The sequence below is a fragment of the Chiloscyllium plagiosum genome, unplaced genomic scaffold (assembly GCF_037043375.1).
Source record: "Chiloscyllium plagiosum isolate Xiang-an unplaced genomic scaffold, Cpla_swu_hap1 HiC_scaffold_6, whole genome shotgun sequence".
Taxonomy (NCBI): domain Eukaryota; kingdom Metazoa; phylum Chordata; class Chondrichthyes; order Orectolobiformes; family Hemiscylliidae; genus Chiloscyllium; species Chiloscyllium plagiosum.
In genome coordinates, this window is record NW_028270144.1 from 29,582 (window position 1) to 46,149 (window position 16,568).

Below are 16,568 nucleotides of genomic sequence, written 5' to 3' on the forward strand. Positions count from 1 at the left end.
TTCAGCATCTGCAGACCTCACTTTCTCCTCTCACTATCCACCCTATCTAACCCTCTGATTATCTTACATGTTGCAATTAAGTCACCTCTCAACCTTTTTCTCTCTAACGAAAATAGCCTCAAGTCCCTAAGCCTTATCTCATAAGACCTTCCCTCCATACCAGGCAACATCCCAGTAAATCTCCTCCAGGATCTTTACGCAGAGAGTGGTAAAGGCGTGGAATGCCCTACTAGGTAATGTAGTCAACTCAGCCACCTTAGGGAGATTTAAACAATCCTTAGATAAGTACATGGATGATTTTGGGATAGCGTAGGGGGATGAGCTGAGAATAGGTCACAGGTCAGTGCAACATCGAGGGCTGAAGGGCCTGTTCTGCACTGTATTGTTCCATGTTCTTTGTTCTAACTCTTTCCAAAGCTTCCAAATCCTTCCTATAATGCGGTGATCGGAACTGTATGCAATACTCCAAGTGTGTCTATACCACAGTTTTGTACAGCTGCTCCATGATCTCATGACTCCAAAACTCAAGGCTTCTACCAATAAAAGCGAACACACCGTTTGCCTTCGTAACAACCCTATCAACCTGGATGGCAACTTTCAGGGATTTATGCACATGGACACCGAGATCTCTTTGCTCATCTACACTACCAAGAATATTATCATTAGTCCAGTACTCTTTATTTCTGTTGCTCCTTTCATCTCACACTTTCCCACATTAAACTCCATTTGCCACCTCTCAGCCCAGCTCTGCAGCTTATCTATGTCCCTCTGTAACCTGCAACATCCTTCAGCACTATTCACAACTCCACTGACCTTACTCCTGCACACTTACTAACCCATCCCTCTGTGCCCTCATCCAGGTCATTTATAAAAATGACAAATAACAGTGGCCCCACAACAGATCCTTGTGGTACACCATTAGTGACTGAACTCCAGGATGAACATTTCCCATCAACCACCACCTCCTGTCTTCATTCAGCTAGCCAATATCTGATCCAAACCACAAAATCACCCTCAATCCCATACCTCTGTATTTTGTGCAATAGCCTACCATGGGGAATCTTATCAAACGCCTTACTGAAATCCATATACATCATATCAACTGTTTTACCCTCATCCACCTGTTTGGTCACCATCTCAAAAAAAACTCATTAAGGTTTGTGAGGCATGACTTACCCTTCACAAAACTGTATTGACTAATCAACTTATTCCTCTCTAGATGATTATAAATCCTATATCTTATAACCTTTTCCAACACTCTACCCACAACCAAAGTAAGGCTCACTGGTCTATAATTACCAGGGTTGTCTCTACTCCCCTTCTTGAACAAGGGGCCAACATTTGTTTTCCTCCAGTCTTCTGGCACTATACCTGTCGACAATGATGACGTAAAGATCAAAGCCAAAGGTTCTGGGATCTCCTCCTTGGCTTCCCAAAGAATCCGAGGATAAATCCCATCCAGCCCAGAGGACTTATCTATTTTCACACTTTCCAGAATTGCTAATACCTCCTCCTTGTGAACATCAATCCCGTCTAGTCGAGTCACCTGTATCCTAGTATTTTTCTTGACAACATTGTCTTTTTTCACTGTGAATAATGACGAAAAATATTCATTTAGTGCTTCTCCATCTCCTCAGACTCCACATACAACTCCCACTGCTATCCTTGATTGGCCCTAACCTTTCTCTAGTCATTCTTTTATTCCTGATATATCTATAGAAAGCTTTAGAGTTTTCCTTGATCCTTTCTGCCAGCAACTTCTCATGTCCCCTCCTGGCTCTTCTTAGCTCTCTCTTTTGGTCTTTCCTGGCTAATGTGTAACTCTCAAGCACCCTGAGCCTTCACGTTTCTTCCTAACATAGGCCTTCTTCTTTGACTTGACAAGAGCTTCAACTTCTTTAGTAAACCATTACTCCCTTGCTCGACCACTTCCTCGCTGCCTGACAGGTACATACTTGTCAAGGACAGGCAGTAGCTGTTCCTTGAATAAGCTCCACATTGCAATTGTGCCCATGCCCTGCAGTTTTCTTCCCCATCCTATGCATCCTAAATCTTGCCTAACTGCATCGTAATTGCCTTTCCCACAGCAATAACTCTTGCCCTATTCCATCGCTAAAGTAAACATTACCAAACTGTGGTCACTATCACAAAAGTGCTCACCTACTTCCAAATCCAACACCTTGCCGGGTTCATTACCCAGTACCAAATCCAATGTGGCCTCGCCCCTTGTTGGCCTGTTTATGTACAGTGTCAGGAAACCCTCCTACACACATTGGACAAAAACTGACCTGTCTAAAGTAATTGAACTATAGTATTTCCAATCAATATTTGGAAAGTCACAGCCCGCATAACAACTACCCTGTTACTCTCGCTCCTATCCAGAATTATCTTTACTATCCCTTTTTCTACATCTCTGGAACTATTCGGAGGCCTATAGAAAACTCCCAACAGGGTGACCTCTCCTTTCCTGTTTCTAACCTCAGCCCATACATCTCATTAGATGAGTCCTCAAACGTCCTTTCTGCCATGGTAATTCTGTCCTTGACTAACAACGCCACACCTTCCCCTCTTTTAACACCTTCCCTGATTTTACTGAAACATCTAAACTCCAGGACCTGCAACATTAATTCCTGTCCCCTCCAGGGCATCGGTGAGATTGTAAAGTCCAGTGCACAGTTTTGGTGTCCTTACAGAAGGAAGGACCTATTTGTTTTGGCAGCTGTTCAGAGTAGGTGCCTGGGCTTGTTTATTGGCTGAAAGGGTTGTCTTCTAACAAAGCTTTGTGCGTGGGAAATCATGTCTCATAAACTTGATTGAGTTTTTGAAGAAGTAACAAAGAGTATTGATGAGGGCAGAGCAGTAGATGTGATCTATATGCACTTCAGTAAGGCGTTTGACAAGGTTTCCCATGGGAGACTGGTTAGCAAGGTTAGATCTCATGGAAGAAAGAGAGAACTAACCATTTGGATAGAGAACTGGCTCAAAGGTAGAAGACAGAGGGTGGTGGTGGAGGGTTGTTTTTCAGACTGGAGGCCTGTGACCAGTGGAGTGCCACCAAGATCGGTGCCGGGTCCTCTACTTTTCATCATTTAGATAAATGATTTGGATGTGAGCATAAGAGGTACAGTCAGTAAGTTTGCAGATGACACCAAAATTGGAGGAGAAGTAGACAGCAAAGAATGTTACCTCAGATTACAACGGGATCTTGATCAGATGGGCCAATGGGCTGAGAAGTGGCAGATGGAGTTTAATTCAGATAAATGTGAGGTGCTGCATTTTGGGAAAGCAAATCTTAGCAGAACTTATACACTTAATGTTAAGGTCCTAGGGAGTGTTGCTGAACAAAGAGACCTTGGAGTGCAGGTTCATAGCTCCTTGAAAGTAGAGTCACAGGTAGATAGGATAGTGAAGAAGGTGTTTGGTATGCTTTCCTTTATTGGTCTGAGTATGGAGTACAGGAGTTGGGAGGCCATGTTGCGACTGTACAGGACATTGGTTCGGCCACTGTTGGAATATTGCGTGCAATTCTGGTCTTCTTCCTATCAAAAAGATGTTGTGAAACCTGAAAGTGTTCAGAAAAGACTTACAAGGATATTGCCAGGGTTGGTGGATTTGAGCTATAGAGAGAGGCTGAACAGGCTGGGGCTGTTTTCTATGGGGCATCGGAGGCTGAGGGGTGACCTTATAGAGGTTTATAAAATCATGAGGGGCATGGATAGGATAAATAGACAAAGCTTGTTTTTCCCTGGGATGGGGAAGTCCGGAACTAGAGGGCATAGGTTTAGGGTGAGAAGGGGAAGATATAAAAAAGACCTAAGGGGCAACTTTTTCACGCAGAGAGTGGTACGTGTATGGAATGAGCTGCCAGAGGAAGTGGTGGAAGCTGGTACCATTGCAACATTTAAAAGGCATCTGGATGGGTATATGAATAGGAAAGGTTTGGAAGGATATGGGCCGGATGCTTGCAGGTGGGACTAGATTGGGTTGAGATATCTAGTCGGCATGGACATATTGGACTGAAGGGTCTGTTTCTGTGCTGTACATCTCTATGACTGTATGACTCTCAAAGCAGGTGGCACAGTGGCTCAGTGGTTACCATTGCTCCCTCACAGTGCCAGGGACCCAGGTTAGAGTCCAACCTCGCGTGTCTGTCTGTGTGGAGTTTGTACCTTCTCCCAGTGTCTGCATGGGTTTCCTCCGTGTGCTCCAGTTTCCTCCTACAATCCAAAGATGTGCTGGTTAGGTAGATTGGCCATGCTAAATTGCCGATAGTGTTCAAGGATGTGTAGTTTAGGTGCATTAGTTGGGGGTAAATATAGGATGAGGAATGGGTTTGGGTGGGTTACTCTTCAGAGGGTCCGTGTGGACTTGTTGGGCTGAAGGGCCTGTTTCCACACTGTAGGGATTCTAAATATAAAAAATGGTTGCGTCAGTTTGGCCCATCCTTATTGGAGTTTAGAAGGCTAAGAGGTGATTTTACTGTAATGCATAAAAGTCTGATGAGGTTTTAGGATAGCTGCTGAGAGAATCTCCGTTTCTGAGAGATTAAGGGGAGACAGTTTAAAGACTTAACATCTGTCATTTAAGATGGACTTGGAGAGTCATTTATCAGAGTATATTTAAGTTTCTGGAATTTTCTTCCACAGACGGCAGTGGAGGTTGGGTCATTGAATATATTTAAGGCTAACAAGTTTTTGAATCGGACAGATTAACCAATTAATGAATATAAACGTTCTCCACATTTCCCAAATATCACTGCATTTCACAATAATCCATTAACTTGAACTGTTTAATTTTTTCCTGAACTGCTCTCAGAAACCGACAATTATAACAAAAAGCAGAATTCCCTAAACGTTTAGAAATTGATGTCATTATGACATAATTTAGGAGAAGAAATAATAACTTGATAACTGCCAACCAGAATCAAAGACCTCTACCAGAAAATAAAAGCCTATTGCAAAGGAAGTTCAAAAGATGCTACCTCTGCATTAACAATGGCACGTGGATGAAGTTAAGGAACTTACACAACATACCGCGGCAAAAGCTCTGAAATTGGACAGAAACAAAATCCTTCACATAACTGAAATAAAGATAACTGTAGTACAGTTTAATATAAAAAAGGGAGATTAATAAACTTACTTTGTTCTTCAAAATACATTGCTATAACAATGAGAAAAGTTAAAATTCCTCTTATTTAATTAAGTCTCCATTCTATTTTTCTCACAATAATATTTCTCAACATTGGTCCTTCAGCAGAAAGACGATCTGTGGTATAGTTTAAGAAGTTATATGATATAGTGCTGATGGCTCTGGGATTTGGTTTGCTGTTGCCATGGCAATTAATGCATCTTACATGTCTTTGTCGTGTGTTGGCATCTGAAAAGAGCAATGTTATCTTTTCTTTATCTTGTGGAGTAAGAAGCAGTACTTGACCTACTTGTATGTGAATTCTCCAAATTTTTCAACCAATTTCTTAGCGAGTTTTAAATACAACAATTGTGTGAACATTTTTTTTAATGTATTTTGTTATGATCTTTCCTTAGTTCTATTTTAACCTACCCACCAACATTCTTTAATTTTCCACAGCTTTTTGTATTCTGCAAAGAAAAGTCAAGTACGCAACAGGAAAAAAATGCTACAAATGTATGACTACCGTTGGACTGTAGATTTGGAAAAAGGATTATAAATCAATTGTAGAAGTTTTCAAAACTAAATGATTTTCCAGACATTCCAGGAGTTGAAAATTCCACAGGTCTGAGGTGCAGGACCTGTTCTTTTGAGTGCACGCCAAGAAATTGTCTTTGTGATGAACATTCCATTATCTGCACTGGAGGTCGCTGTTCTTCCAAAATGATTTACCAGGAGCCGCTGGGCCTAGTCAAGGACAGAAAGCAGTGCTTGAAATAGCTTAAAGCAAAAAAAAATTCAATACTCCCCTTTGAAAGAATCCATTGTTCAGTTTAGTACATTCGCTTGATACCCAGAAAATAGAAATGTTAGTTATGACTAGGTTACATGAATATTTATTCAAGTAAATATTCAATAGTTTACCTATAAACAAAAGTGGTAACAGAGTGTTGTAATCTTTTTTCTATTTTTTTAACTTGTGATAGATTTAAAATCCTACAACAAATCACTTCAGTTATTTCATTGATGCATATGGAACCTTGCAGTGCAGCAATTGCTACATTGCATGAACGAACACATCAAAGACACTTCAAGGATTGTGAAATGATTTCGAACTTCCAAGGCCTCCTATAATGAATGGCAAGTCAGAACTGGTAAAGATACTTTACAGGTCAGATAACAACTTGAAATTAGTTATAAGTATACAAGATGTTAAAGTAAATAAATGCATTATTAGAAAAGTTATTGAACATAAAATAGGACTTAAATAACTTCACAGAGATGGTGTCCCATCACCAAGTCACCCTTCATCTACATGTGCATAGTACTTAACATTGGTTGGGTTCCTCAGAGTCAGCCCTTTGAGTGAAAAGAAGCTCTGACACTCCTGTTTATGTCTATCAGCCAGGAATCCCTGATTGAAACAGCCCCAATCAGGGAACTAATTCTGTGAGGCCACCTGACTGAACTTGTTACAGTCACCATATCCATCTCCCTCTAAGTCTAGGAATGTAGGCCTGTTCTCTCTCTTGCAGCCTCTCCTGGGCAATTTTGCACTGGGTCCAGTTCTGCCGACTTAGCCTTGGAAATTGACGTGTACAGTACTGTAGCCTGCTTCTTGTCCTCGAAGAAATTCACCTTCAGGTGATAACGGTGTTGAGGCTGTGACATCTGCCACATCCATCTCAGACTGTGAAGTTTCTTCAATCATAGACCGTCAGGGAGAACTCACAGGTTCCAATAGTCTTCTGATTGTTCTGAGGGGCCAGATTTGTTTTGCTCCTGCCCTGTTTGTTAGTTTGCAGCTTTCATAGGGTCCACATGCTTGTTTAGGACTACTTCACCTACCCGAACTTTGTACATCATGGTGTCTGACCTTGCATTGACCATGCTTCTTAGCCATGCAGGCCACTTCCATGGTTTTGACAGCAAACTTTGACCCCTGAAATAAACTGCCTTTCTGACTTAGAGAAGTCTTGCATCCAGTGTTGGCATTCCAGGTCTGGGAAAATCAGATTCAACCTGGTGTGGCGTCTTCTCTCTATTAGCACCTCAGCTGGAGCTATCCTTGTTGTGACATGAGGAGTGGTCCGGTAATCAAACAGGAACAGGGACAGTTTGGTATCGTGTGAAGCTGTAGGTTGTTTCTTTAAGTCCGTCTTCAAAGTTTGATCTGCTCTTTCCACCAGACCATTGGACGATGCATAGTATGGAGCTGTCTTTATATGTCAAATGCCTTTTGACTTTAGGAAATACTCAAATTCCTTGTTGATAAATGATGGCCCATGTCTGTGACCAACACTTCTGGGAGCCTGTATATTTCAAAAGATGCTCACAGTTTTTCTATCATCATCCCTGTGTATGTCAAGTGAAGTTTATGCATGTACAACCACTTTGAGTCCAACTACAATGACTAAGAACTGAGTCCATGAAAGGGTCGACACAGTCAAAATGTAACTGAGCCCAGGGTTTATCCACCCTTTACCAAGAAAATGGGGGAGCTGTTGGCAGTAATCTTTGGCCCTGTTTGGCATTCTGAGCACTGCCCACCAATGCAGCTATGTCTGCATCCAATCCTGGACCCCAGCTGTAATTTCTTGCCAACATATTCGTTTTCAATACCTGTGAATGACCCTGGTGTAGTTCAACCAGTATCTGGCAACGATCTTTGTATAGGACAATTAATTTTGCTCCCCAAAATAAAATATCATCATTTCCAGTGATCTGGTCTCACTGGGCCTAGAAATGTTTCAATTCTAGTTGTGATAGCCCTGTTGTTTCCCCCATCAGCACCAGCTAGTTTTGCCAGGTCTGGATCTTTTTATGTCCACAGTCTGATATTGTCAACGATGCCCAAAAGAGTGTGCAGAAAGTTTAAAATCAGAACAGGCTGTACCAGCGGTGACACTGTTAGTTGTGTATCTGCCCAGGAGATGGCTCAAGGTATCTGTATTTGCCACTTGGCCTCCTGGATAGTGTTCCAATTTGTAATTGTATGCACTTAGAATGAGAGCCCAAAACTGAACTTAACCTGAAGTGACAGGTCCTTGTCCTCTTTGAGTAGCTTTATCAAGGTTTTGTTGAATGTCACTATTACAAATTTACATCTATAAAGGCATTGGTGGAGCTCACTCACACCAAAGATGACTGCCAAAGCTTCTTTCTCTATCTGGGTGTATCTGAGCTCTGCATTAGCCAAATTCCAAAAGCATATGCTATTGGCTATTCCTCTCCATTGGGCTATCAGTGAGGAGAAAGTGAGGACTGCAGATCAGAATCGAGAGTGTTTTGCTGGGAAAGCACAGCAGGTCAGACAACATCCGAAGAGCAGAAAAATCAACATTTTGGGCATATGCCCTTCATCAGGATGAAGGGCTTATGCCTGAAACGTCGATTCTCCTGCTCCTTAGATGCTGCTTGGCCTGCTGTGCTTTCCCAGCAACACACTCTCAGCTATCAGTGAGCCAACACCACCCTGAGACCAAAGGGAGAAACATTGTATATCAACACCAGATCTCACTTGGGAACACAGTGTGCTAACATCTTAAATGATGATAGCTACTTCCTCACTTCCCTAAAAGTCATGTCTTAGCAACAAGACCTTTCCAAGGCGGACACACTTTCAATAGCAGATGTAAGGCTGCCAGGGTGGAGGCCAGGTTACGTCTGAATTTTCCGTATTAATTCAGTAATGTAAGGAAAGAACTAAGGTCCAGTGTAGATGTGGGAGCTGGGACACCTTTGATCACCTTCACTTTATCTTCTAACGGGTGTAACCTGGTCTTGTCGACTCTGTAGCCCAAGTAGGTCACTTGGGGTGCTGGAACACACATGTTTTCCTTCTAAGGTATGCGCCCACCTTGGAGAAATGTCAAAGGACTATGTCCGAGTTCTGTAAGTGCTCTTTATTGGTCTTCCCTGTTATTAGCACATCACCCAGATAAATGGCAAACTGGTTTGGACCTTGTAAAATGTTATCTATTGTTTGTTGAAAATTGGCACAAGCTGATGTTACCCCAAATAGCAGTCTTGTACATTGGTACAAACCCTTATGGGCATTAATTGTAGCATACTTCTGGGAATCAATATCTAACAGTCATTGCAACTATGTGTGGCTCCTGTCCAACTTTGTTAAAGGCAGACACCCCCCACCAGCTTTGTGTATAAATCCTCTGTGAGAGGGATTGGGTATTTATCCAGCTGCAAGAAACAATTAATCGTTGGTTTAAAATATCCACAAAGGTGAACCAATTGGTATGACCATGCTGCCCATTCTACAAGCTGGACTGGTTTGATGATTTGTTTGCTTTCCAGCCTCCTGATTTCTGCCTTTACTTTTGCCCATGAGGCAAATGGTATTAGGTGGGCTTCACAGAATCATTGCTTTGCTTCTTTGTCGAGACGCAAGGTGGCCTTAACTCCTTTGATAGTCCCTAGACATTCCTGGAAAACTCTGGGTATTTAATTAGGACTTCATTCAATCAACCATTTTTAAATTGAAAAATGTTGAGACAGTCAAGGTGAATCTTTCTCAATCAATTTCATCTCACCAGGCCTGGGTCTGAGCCTTTTATTACCATCAGAGGTAACTGAACTAGCTGCTTCTCATACAATACCGGAACCAAAGTTGTACCCTTAATCTGTAAAGATTCCCTGGTACAGGTTCTCTAACCAAGGTCATACGAAAAGAGTTGGAGTCCAGAGCGAATCTTGTTCGTCTGGTTCTCTGATCATTGAAATAGCCATACCATCATTGACCTCCATTAGAACCAGGTGACCATTTAACCAGGCGTTATTTTGATTGGTTCTGATTTGAACATCGCTAAGCAATTTAATTGTTCCAAGCCAAGTTGAGGTAGGCTTTCCAGAGGGTGCACTCTCCTGGATACCAGCCTATGAGTTCTCTAACTCAATTCAGGCTCATTGACCCTCTTTTGCTATCTGGAGTCTGCATACAGGTAGCAATTACAATGGCTTGCTGGCCAGATCCTGAAGAAAATATTAAATGTTTAGTCGAGGCTTGACTTTGTTTTGGGGTATTGCTGTGGGCTGACCTATAGTCCCTCTGCTCAGGATATGTCCTGAGTGAGGCTATGTAATTGCCTTAACCAGAAATGCAACTGGAATCACTATATAAATACAATGGGTACAAAAGCAGGTCAGAGATAAAGAATACTGCAATAAGTAAGTTATCTCCTGACTCCCCAAAGCTTATCCACCATCTGCACAGCACAAGTCAGGAGTGTGATGGAATAATCTCCGGATAATGGTTGAGTGGATCTCAAACAACATTTAAAAAGCTTTAAACCATCCAGGACAAAGCAGTCTGCTTAACTGGCACTAAATCCACAAACATTCATTCCCTCCACCACCAATGCTCCTAGCAATAGTGTGTACCATCTATAACAAGCATTGCAGAAATTCATCAAAGATTCTTAGACAGCACCTTCCAAACCCTGCAAACACCTTCATCTTGAAGGACAAGGGCAGCAGGTATATGGAAACATAACCATGCGGCCTGGAGCAGGGACAACAATGACCAGCGACTTGGAGTGACAGCGACTAACATTCAAAGTGGGATTGACAGTCACCAGTGGCTGCAGCAGTGACCAACAGCCTGGAGTGTCCCAGTGCAGACCGAGCGGAGTGCCACCAGCAGCAGCAGCACCACCACCACCACCCCCCCTCCACCATGGTCTGCTACAGAGAGCTGTTAGAGAGAGACTGTGATGTTTGTCTTCATAACTCTTGTTTTTCTGATCTATGGTTATACGGTGTATAGCTGTAATGTAACCTTTTCTTCATTTCTCTACTCAGTAACTAAGGAATGTACCTGGGAACTCTATATCTAAAATGGTGCTGAGTCAAAAAGTATAAACTTTTCACTGTACTCATTTGAGTACATTTGACAATAAAGCTAATTCAGTTCAATTCACATGCAAGTTCCCCTCTATGCCACTCACCATCCTGATTAGGAAATATTCACCATTCCTTCACTGTCATTGAGTCAAATTGCTGGAATTCCCTCCTTAACGGCAGTGTGGGTCTATCTACATCAAATGGTCTGTGGTTCAAGAAGGCAACTCACCACCTCCACATTCTCAGAGGTAATTAGGGATGGGTAATAAATTCTGTACAGCCAGTGGCACCCATGCCCCATGAGTGAATTTTTTTAAAAATCGCAATGATCTTGAACTGTTTTCCTTCTGGCTTATTTCAAGGATTATCTATGCACCTTGGTGGCATCTGCCATAAAGTGGTTGCTCAATGTTAACTCTTAGTGGTGACTGATACTCTCTTTACCTGAAGTGGACAGCACATTAATTTCAGGATACAAATGGTCACACAGACACAGAGGCTGTGTGTTTACTGAACTGTCATTATCTCTGAACTCCCCAGGTGCAGGACATTATTGCATACCTTGATAACCACTTGAGTGCAATCAATGACCAACAAGTAAGAGCGAGGTGAGGAATAGGGAGAGTGAGGAATTGAACACATGGCTACAGGGATGGTGCAGGAAGGAGAATTTCATAAACCTGGATAATTTGGGGCTCTTTCTGGGGTAGGTGGGACCTCTACAAACAGGATGGTCTACACCTGAACCAGACGACTACCAATATCCTGGAGGGAAAATTTGCTAATACTCTTCGGGAGGGCTTAAACTAATTCAGCAGGGGAACGGGAACCTAAATTGTAGTTCCAGTGTCCAGGAGTTTGAGAGTAGTGAGGTCAGAAATATGGTTTCAAGTTCACAAGAGTTCACCGGCAAGCAGGAAAGTGGCTTGAAGTGTAGTCCACTTCAATGCTAGGAGCATCTGGAAAATGGTGGGTGAACTTACAGTATGGGTTGGTACTGGGACTTCGATGTTGTGGCCATTTCAGAGACATGTATAGCACAGGGACAGATTTGGTTGCTGCAGGTTCCAGGAGCTAGATGTTTCACAAGAACAGAGGAAATGCTAAAAGAGCGGGACGTATGGCATTGTTAGTTAAGGACAGTATTACGGTAGCAGAAAGGACATTTGAGGACATGTCAACTGAGATAATATGGGCTGAGGTTAGAAAAAGGAAAGGACAGGTCACGCTGTTGGGAGTTTTCTATAGGCCTCTGAAAAGGTCCAGAGATGTAGAGGAAAGGATAGCAAAGATAATTCTCCTTAGGAGCGAGTGTAACAGTGTAGTTGTTATGGGGAACTTTCTAAATATTGACTGGTTATACTATAGTTCGAGTACTTTAGATGAGTTAGTTTTTGTCCAATGTGTGTAGGAGGGTTTCCTGACACAGTATGTAGACAAGCCACCAAGGTGCAAGGCCACATTGGATTTGGTACTGAGTAATGAACCCGGCCAGGTGTTAGATTTGGAGGTAGGTGAGCACTTTGGTGATAGTGACCACAATTTGGTGGTAGTTACCACAATTTGGTTACATTTACTTTAGTAATGGAAAAGGATAAATATATAACACAGGGCAAGAGTTATTGCTAGGGGAAGGCAATTATGGTACAATTAGGCAAGATTTAAGATACATAGGATGGGGAAGGAAACTGCAGGCGATGGGCACAATTGAAATATGGAACTTATTTAAGGAACAGCTACTGCGAGTCCTTGATAAGTCTGTACCTCTCAGGTAGGGAAGAAGTGGTCCAGCATGGGAGCCGTGGTTTACTACAGAAGTTGAATCTCTTGTCAAGAGGAAGGAGAAGGCTTATGTTAGGATGAGATGTGAAGGCTCAGTTAGGATGCTTGAGAGTTACCAGTTAGCCAGGAAAGACAAAAAGAGACAACTAAGAAGAGCCAGGATGGGACATGAAAAGTTGTTGGCAGATAGGATCAAGTATAACAGGAATAAAAGAATAGCTAGAGAAAGATTAGAGCCAATCAAGGATAGCAGTGGGAAATTGTGCATGGAATCTGAGGAGATAGGGGAAGCACTAAATGAATATATTTCATCAGTATTCACACTGAAAAAAGATAATGTTGTTGAAGAGAATAGTGAGATACAGGCTACTAGACTAGATGGGATTTTGACGTTCGCAAGGAGGAGGTGTTAGCAATTCTGGAAAGTGTGAAAACAGGTATGTTCCCTGGGCCAGATGGGATTTATCTTAGTATGTTCTGGGAAGTCAGGTAGGAGATTCCAGAGCTTTTGGCTTTGATCTTTATGTCATCATTGTCTACAGGAATAGTGCCAGAAGACTGGAGGATAGCAAATGCTGTCCCCTTGTTCAAGAAGGGAAGTAGAGACAACCATGGTAATTATAGACCAGTGAGCCTTACTTTGGTTGTGGGTAAAGTGTTGGAAAAGGTTATAAGAGACAGGATTTATAATCATCTTGATAGGAATAAGTTGATTAGGGATAGTCAACACAGTTTTGTGAAAGGTAGGTCGTGCCTTACAAACCTTATTGAAATTTTTGAGATGGTGACCAAACAGGTGGATGAGGGTAAATTGGTTGATGTGGTGCATATGGATTTCAGTAAAATGTTTGATAAGATTCCCCATGGTAGGTTATTGCACAAAATATGGTGGAATGGGATTGAGGGTGATTTAGTGGTTTGAATGAGAAATTGGCTAGCTGAAAGAAGACAAGAGGGTGGTCGTCAATGGGAAATGTTCATCCTGGAGTTCAGTTACTAGTGGTGTACCACAAGGATCTGTTTTGGGATCAGTGCTGTTTGCCATTTTTATAAATGACCTGGATGAGGGTATTGAAGGATTGGTTAGTAAATTTGCGGATGACACTAAGGTTGGTGGAGTTGTGGATAGTGACAAAGGATGTTGTGGGTTACAGAGGGACATAGATAAGCTGCAGAGCTGGGCTTAGAGGAGGCAAATGGAGTTTAATGCGGAAAAGTGTGAGATGATTCATTTTGAAAGGAGCAACAGAAATAAAGAGTACTGGACTAATGATAATATTCTTGGTAGTGTAGATGAGCAGAGAGATCTTGATGTCCATGTGCATAAATCCCTGAATGTTGCCACCCAGGATGATAGGATTGTTAAAAAGGCATACGGGGTGTTAGTTTTTATTGGTAGAGGAATAGAGTTTTGGAGCCACGAGGTCATGCTTCAGCTGTACAAGACTCTGGTGCGGCCGCCCTTGGAGTATTGCGTACCGTTCTGGTCTCTGCATTATAGGAAGGATGTGGAACTTTGGAAAGGGTGCAGAGGAGATTTACTAGGACATTGCCTGGTATGGAGGGAAGGTCTTAACAGGAGAGACTGAGGGACTTGATGCTGTTTTTGTTTGAGAGAAGAAAGTTGAGAGGTGACTTAATTGAGACATACAAGATAATCAGAGGATTAGATAGGGTGAACAATGAGAGCCATTTTCCTCGGATGTCATGAGATGATAAAGCTTTAAATTTAGGGGTGATAGATATAGGACAGATGTCAGAAGTAGTTTCTTTATTCAGAGAATATTAGGGGTGTGGAATGCACTGCCTGCAACAGTCGTAGACTCGTCAACTTTAAAGACATTTAAATGGTCATTGTATAAACACATGGATGAGAATGGAATAGTGTAGGATAGATAGGCTTCGGATTGGTTTCACAGGTCGGCGCAACATTGAGGGCTGAAGTGCCTGTACTGTGCTGTATTGTTCTATGTTCTCTGTTCTATGAAGTTTAGGATATTTCAGCATTTTATGGTATTTTGTTTGGCTTCACAATAGAAGATTCCTCATCTCTGATTGGGGATGAAAGCAACTCAATGTTTGAGCACACCAAAATGATTAGTTAACTCTTCAACAGACTTAGAGTAATTGTGATTCCCGATGCATGCTGAATGTATATTTACAATTAAGATTGTAATTTCTCACTGTTCTCTACCTCATGACAGTCAGTCAACTCCAACTAAAACAGTGACTAGATAATCCCACGAAGCATCTCTCTTGAAGCTATCACCAACTAGAAGTAAGGAGCTATTTTTCCTTCTTGGATGTAAATAAACAGGACTCTGACCTCTGAACATAAAATGAATACATGTGATCTATTTCTATGGAGAACTTTATAAACTTACTATTGCAGATTTAGAATGATGATTTACTTAAAGTGAGTGATCAGAACATTTTACACAGAATGTCTTGGAAATCTTAATATTTAGACAAACTTTTCCAATGATGTAATTGCATTCCATCAGCATTACACTGCCAAATAATCCATTTCCAGTGTTAACAACGTTGTACAAAAGAACGCGGTGAGGTGCATCTGAGAATAAAATTAAGTTTATTTGTGCTAACATAGTCAAAAGCCTATTTTGGTAGATGAGCTATATTTAATGGCAGTCTGTTGACGCAGAAATTATAATATTTTTTCGGAGGAGAGTTGTACTATTGATGCCTGTGATTTATTTTACAATAAGAGTAATATTTATCATCAATCAGGTGGGTTGAATCACAGTGGAAGTAAATCAATTAAAAATATTAAATCCAAAACCAACCTACCTCCAATGGATCTACTCCTGGTTTTAATAGAAACAGATATCAAGCAGCAGGCAAACAATCTGCTCCCAAGAGTGGGTTGATCAATATGATCTTTCAAGGAGGTGATATACCCACCTTTCAAGAGGAGATTGAAATAGGTTCACAGAAGGGCCAACCTTTCTTGATTGACATTTACAAACTTCTTTCTCTTAGATCTGATTTGACAATTTCTCAATGCTTATTAACACAAGATAAGGAGATGACAAGTGCTAATAATTTGTGTTATTCATCCTCTAAAGTTCGCCTTGATTAACAATTTTCATAGAATTGCAGTAACATTGGTTTCTTTTAAAGAACTTATGAATGGGAGACGAGTAGGTGGGTATGAGGTTTGAATGGACATAAAGTTACCAGGGGTTATAAAAGGCCATGGAGGTGGATATGGAAAGGCATGCATGGCTTGGCTAAGAGGTTTAAATCTTTCAAACAATTCCTGACCTCAGGAATTGGTTCCTGACTCTTTGAGAGGTTGTGAATATTGATTTCTTCAGAAGTTGGACTTTTTAAAAATTGAAGGGGGCTGCAAGATGCCTAAAGCTCCTGATATCTCAAAGGCCAGGTCAGGAGTGCTGTCTCCACTGCCTATACTCTTTTCATGCATCAAAGAAAACTTTGAGCATCTGAAATTTGGACAGGAATCCCAAATCAGGCCTTTCCCACCATTTTTAAAGGTCTGAGTCTCTAAGACTCCTCAAAAATCTGATCATTCAGTTGGGATCAGTAAAGTACAGAAACACAGATATCATTGGGTATTTCAGTCAGAGATACAGGTATGCATTCCAATAGCCTCCATTATGATTGCTGCATGGTGTGTTGCCTTTCTGGTGACTAAATAAAGGGCATCACCTCTGAAAAGGTTTTCTACCTACTGGTTCAGCTGTAGATATCAGACTTGGGGGGAGAAAAGTCCCTTATACCACTGCATAGAGAGCTACCTTCCATTAACAATTTGC

At 41.6% G+C, this 16,568-nt stretch overlaps 1 long non-coding RNA gene across 1 annotated transcript in view; it reads right to left on the minus strand.

Moving 5' to 3' along the window:
• Positions 1–4,780: 4,780 nt before the first annotated feature.
• Positions 4,781–16,568, minus strand: part of LOC148149695 (uncharacterized) — a 40,310-nt gene continuing 28,522 nt past the window's right edge. The window contains exon 3 of the long non-coding RNA XR_015757376.1: positions 4,781–5,874. This is a non-coding gene — a long non-coding RNA (uncharacterized LOC148149695). The remainder of the gene's footprint in view (positions 5,875–16,568) is intronic.